The sequence below is a fragment of the Podarcis vaucheri genome (assembly GCF_965113315.1).
Source record: "Podarcis vaucheri genome assembly, chromosome: 12".
Lineage (NCBI taxonomy): Eukaryota > Metazoa > Chordata > Lepidosauria > Squamata > Lacertidae > Podarcis > Podarcis vaucheri.
Window position 1 is genome coordinate 61,676,271 of NC_138750.1, and position 6,317 is coordinate 61,682,587.

A 6,317-nucleotide genomic window follows, 5' to 3' on the forward strand; every position below is an offset into this window, starting at 1 on the left:
AGAGTGCATTATGGTCTGTGTGTGTGGTTTGGGAGCTGCACGGCCAGGGGAAAAACAATGCTGTCCAGGGTTGTAAAGATGCGGAGAGAATAATTGGGTGCACTCTTCCCACCTTGGATCAAATCTATGCTGTCAGGTGCCATAAGAAAGCTGCAGAGATAGCGCAGGATAGTGCGCACCCCGGAAATGATCTTTTTCAGCTTCTGCCTTCTGGAAGAAGGTACAGGGTTATAAAGGCCAGGACCAGCCGCCTGAGAAACAGTTTCTACGCAAATGCAATTCTGGTTCTAAACACAGCATAAGGGGTCTCTATAGTATAGTGTATTTTAAAATGGGGTTTTAGAGTTTTTAGGGGTTTTGGAATGTTTTATGTAGTTTTATGTAGTTTTTATGTAGTTTTATGTAGTTTTTCAATTTCATTGTTCTGCATGGGACAATGACAATAAAGATATCGTATATCTTATTTCATTCTGAGGAAAGTGATATGAGGTTTGTAGCTGGCATCCCTTTAAGGCTTTGTCCAATTTTAGGTTTTCTCATTTTTTCCCTTCCGCCTTTTGATTTTTTTTTTATTATTTAGTTTATTTCCTCAAGATAGTATTTTCTAGTCGATTACTTCTCGGTTCAGGGATTTTTCACGGTATTTCATTTGTTTTGTGCAACTGAAACAGCGGAACAGCTGGAAAGGAAACGGCAAGCCGACAGGGACCTCTCCGTGCAAATGCTAAAAGCGTACCTCCAAGATGGCGACGGAGAAGAAATGAGTCAATTCTTCCTGCCCGCAAAGTCCTTATTGCGTTACGCTTTCCTTCTAGACATCGTCACCCCCTCTTGCAGAAGATCTACGTGCTTCACAAAAGGGTAAGTGTCTCTTGAAAGTAACAGTTGGTGCAGCTTCCCAAATTTCGGTCTCCAGCTGTTTTTGGACTACAACTCCCATCGTCCCCAGCTAGCAGGACCAGCGGTCAGGGATGATGGGAACTGTAGTCCCAAAGCAGCTGGTGACCCAAGTTTGGGAAGCACGGAGTTGGGGAATATTATCAGAATATTAAAGGTTTTGATCTTTATGAATTAAATCATTTAATATTGTCTTCAATCTGTTGGCCAAGATGTCCACAAAAAGTTTATAGTCATTGTTCAACAATGATATCGGTCTGAAATTTTTAACACTCTGATGGTCTGTATCTTGTTTGAGGATCAACGTTATGTAAGCCTCCTTCCAGGAGTTTGGTATTTTCCCTTTTCCTTGTAAAATAGCATTCATTACTTCCCCTAGAACCGGTACTAGTTGCTCACCAAGTGATTTATAATACTTAGAGGTTAACTCATCCGGTCCTGGGGCTTTGCCTTGTTTCATCTTCTTTATTGACTTTTGGATTTCTTGATTGGGGCGTTTAATTGTTCTCTTTCCTCCAATGATATCTGTTTTCCTTTGTAAATTTCCAGATATCTTTCTATCTTTTTTATATCTTCTTTTTCTTTCCTGTAAAGTTCCTTATAGAATCCTTGAAAGGCTCTTCTTATTTCTTTTGGATCTTCTGTCAGCTGTTCCCCTATCCTGATTTTATTAATTAAATTTTGACTTTGACGTTTTCTCAGCTGCCACGCCAGAAGCTTCCCAGTTTTATTTGCCGATTCAAAGATTTTTTGTCTCATTAACTTTACTTTCCATTCCACTTCTTGATTCACCAACATGGAATACTGAGTTTGTAGCATTTTGATAGTCTGTTTAATTTGTTCATCTTTAGGTTTTATTATCAATTTTTTCTCATTTTCCATGAGTTGAACCAGAATTTCTTTTTTTCTTTCTCTTTCTTTCTTTTTATGGTTATTTTGCTGGATTAGGAAGCCTCTCATGACAGCCTTACTCGCGTCCCATACAGTGTCCAGACTGGTTTCTTTATGTAAATTCCATTCAAAATAATCCTTAATTGTCTCTTTCGCTTTCGCTACTATTTTTGGGTTCTCAAATAAAGTGTCATTCATCCTCCATCTAAATGAGGATTGTTCTCTACCTTTTAGTTCTAGATAAATCGAATTGTGGTCCGATAGAGTTTGTGGAGTGATCTCAATTTTATTTACTCTGGAAACCAGTTCTTTAGAGACCCAAACATAGTCTATCCGACTCGAGCTTTGATGAGGTTGTAGTAAAGTAGACAATATTTAGAAATCATTCCTTGGTCAAGTAAAAGAGTGTGGCCTTGTGGGTATTTCATCAGCCACAAGGACCCTGGGAAAGGGAGTTGTGTTTCTTTAAACTCTAGACAATCTGGCTCCTTGGCGTGAGAGGTTTATGGGGATAAAGGAATCCTTGATTTAATGAAAGGCCTGACACCTGGGTTTGGGAGTGTGAACCTTCCCCCCCCCCCCCCAGTGATGTATCTGTCCTTGAAGTGCTTGGGAATGGGGATCTGGTTCATTTCCACGAAAGGGAGGAAAATTATTTGGTTTGGGTTCGGACCTTAAATTGACCCAGCTGCAAAAGGGTAAATTGGTTAATTAGGACTTATGATTGGCTGGAAAGTTACGACGCCAAGGGCGAATTGGAAATAAAAGATCAAGGAATTGTTAGAGAATTTGCTCTCTGCCATTGCTCTGCAATCCGCAAAGATGCCCGGCTGTGAGGTCCACCTAATAGCCGTCGTTTCGTCTTTTGAAATGGAAATCTTCAAACACCTTCAATACGCAGATGCTTGAAAGGACTTTGACTATCCTAGCTGTGTTGTCTTTGTGAGTATGTAAAGTTAGTTAGACTATGCAACGTTTTTATTTTCCTTGCTTGTAAGTTCCATAAGAAGTGCCTGTTGTTTCAACATGTTTTATGTTATTCTTTTAAAATCAATTTTTAAAGAAGAACCTGTTTGGTATCTGTGCCTTTTCCGGGGGAATAGCTAAATCTATCTGTCTCCTGCGAAATCTCTATGTGGGACAAGAAGCTACAGTTAGAACTGGATATGGAACAACTGATTGGTTCCAAATTGGGAAAGGAGTACGGCAAGGCTGTATATTGTCTCCCTGCTTATTTAACTTATATGCAGAATTCATCATGCGAAAGGCTGGGCTGGATGAATCCCAAGCCGGAATTAAGATTGCCGGAAGAAATATCAACAACCTCAGATATGCAGATGACACAACCTTGATGGCAGAAAGTGAAGAGGAATTAAAGAACCTTTTAATGAGGGTGAAAGAGGAGAGCGCAAAATATGGTCTGAAGCTCAACATCAAAAAAACGAAGATCATGGCCACTGGGCCCATCACCTCCTGGCAAATAGATGGGGAAGAAATGGAGGCAGTGAGAGATTTTACTTTCTTGGGCTCCATGATCAGTGCAGATGGTGACAGCAGTCACGAAATTAAAAGACGCCTGCTCCTTGGGAGAAAGGCGATGGCAAACCTAGACAACATCTTAAAAAGCAGAGACATCACCTTGCCAACAAAGGTCCGTATAGTAAAAGCCATGGTTTTCCCAGTAGTGATGTATGGAAGTGAGAGCTGGACCATAAAGAAGGCTGATCGCGGAAGAATTGCTGCTTTTGAATTATGGTGCTGGAGGAGACTCTTGAGAGTCCCATGGACTGCAAGAAGATCAAACCTCTCCATTCTGAAGGAAATCAGCCCTGAGTGCTCACTGGAAGGACAGATCGTGAAGCTGAGGCTCCAATACTTTGGCCACCTCATGAGAAGAGAGGACTCCCTGGAAAAGACCCTGATGTTGGGAAAGATGGAGGGCACAAGGAGAAGGGGACGACAGAGAATGATATGGTTGGATGGTGTTCTTGAAGCGACCAGCATGAGTTTGACCAAACTGCGGGAGGCAGTGGAGGACAGAAGTGTCTGGCGTGCTCTGGTCCATGGGGTCACGAAGAGTCGGACACGACTAAACGACTAAACAACAACAACAAAGCCTTACGCTTGGTTACGCTGTACCGTGAGAATTTCTGTCTGCAAGTCTGTGGATGCAGCTTGTAGGGGGGGGAATTGCCAGGTTAACGGGACACATCCTTCTCCCTGGGTTGTGGCTCTGGGTTCCCCGGAACAAAGGGAGTGGTGGCAGCCCTACCGGGTGTGATTTCCGCCTGTGTTTCTGGAAAAAAGTAACCTTCGCCAGCCAGCCTGCTCAAGAAACCTGTTCTGGCCGGAGAGCAAAGACAGGTGAGGGAGGGGCAGTTGGGGGCGAAGGATTAGCACAGAGGTTCCGAGAAAAAGGTAAACTGTTTTGTAATTGGGTGTTTCCACCTCCAGGTATCTATTAAGCCAAAGTTTTCAACCAATTCAAAAAAAATTGGGGGGGGGGGAGTTTGCCCTCATTTATATTTTTTCTCTTTGACAATCTATCCATTTCTGGCCTGACAACCCCATTACAGTCCCCCATCAGAATTATTTTCTGATCTATAAATTCCATTAATCTTTCCTCTAATTTCCCCAAAAATTCAGCTTTATTTCCATTAGGGGCATATATTCCCACAAGAATTATCTTCTCACCCTGTAATGAAATTTGCACCACAATCACTCTCCCCTCATCATCTTTGGAAATCAGTTTAGGATCTAATCTCTCCTTTATATATAGCACCACCCCTCTTTTTTTATTAACATCGGAGGTTACAAACTCTTTTCCCAATCTTCTATTAATCAAAACATGTCTATGTTTTTTAGCAACGTGAGTTTCCTGTAAACAGATTACATCAACATTCTTTTTTTTCAAGACGTGTTCAACTTTATTTCGTTTAGATTTTTCATTAAGCCCATGAATATTCCAAGTAATCAGTTTCAATGTCATTTCTCTCTTTAATATGTAGAGAGAGAAAGTTAAATTCGAGTGGTTTTGCTAATGTCCTGTTCATCCTCTTCCTCTCCCTCCCCTTCTTCTTCCTCCTCTTCTTTATTTCGTGCTTTCTTTTTCTTCTTTTTGTTTTCATCTTCCCCATAGAGGTCTGCTCTAGTAAATCTGGGCTCAACAAGGCTTCCTTCCATCTTGCCTAATTCCTTCTCATATCTTCTGGAGAATTTCTTCACCTCTTGTAGATCTGTTAATCTGAATTTTTTATCCTTGTAATAAAAAGAGATTCCTTCAGGGAACTCGCACCTATGTTGGATTCCATTTTTCTTCAGTGAAGTCACCAGTTGTTTGTATCCAACTCTTTTTCGAAGGAATCTAACCGGGATCTCTTTAAATATGATAATTGGTCTTCCATCAATTAATAACCTGTTATTATAACTCATTTTCAAAATTGCATTCCGCATCTCTAATGAGTTAAAAAAAAACCCTTTTGGGACAGATGCATATTCCTGCAATGATCGTCAGGGTCCCTTCCAACTCTACAATTCTAGAGTATACCTGAAGGAGCATCTCCACCCCCATCGTTCTGCCCGGACACTGAGGTCCAGCACCGAGGGGCTTCTGGCGGTTCCCTCACTGCGAGAAGTGAGGTTACAGGGGACCAGACAGAGGGCCTTCTCGGTAGTGGTGCCCGCCCTGTGGAACACCCTCCCATCAGATGTCAAAGAGATAAACAACTACCTGACATTCAGAAGACATCTGAAGGCATCCCTGTTCAGGGAAGTTTTTAATGTGTGACGTCTTAGTGTATTTTTGGTCTCTGTGGAAGCCGCCCAGAGTGGTTGGGGAAACCCAGCCAGATGGGCGGGGTACAAATAATAAATTATTATTATTATTATTATTATTATTATTATTATTATTCCTCAGCGAGGTTGGTAGCTCTATCAAACTGCTTTTCGAGACTTTGTAGAATGGAAGTCTGAAAGAGAGAACGTGACAGACAGCATGAAATTCCTGGCTTTGGGGTGTAAATAGGGCAACCTGCGAATAAAATCCTATTTAGATTGAGTGCATTGTATGGTCTTCTATTTTTTAAGTTCAGACTGGCTAATTTTACACACACACACACACACAGATTGGCTGCATTCGATAATAATGTTTCGTGCAGATTCTTTTGCAAGTTCTGCCTTCTTAACCTCTGCACTCCATCAATTCTGGAAATCTCACCAGAATCTTAATACCTTGCTCAATTTTTTTTTTAAAGGTATGGTCACTATATAGAAGGAACTGGCTCCGTGTTGCAGACAGCAGAGGAGATTCAGGTATAGTGGTTTTGTTTATATGTCCCTTGATTAGTTTTGAGGTGTATTTAGGTGTGTTTTCAGAGCTTTCCTCCAGATGCATAAGCAGCGAAACGCTTTGCAGAAATAAACCCGGAATCCCATATTTAATCAAATACAAATATGGGTATGTGCAACCAATATGTGCAATCAAAAAGAGAAACCTTTTCAATGTATGGAGTGCGGAAAGCTTCAGTAAA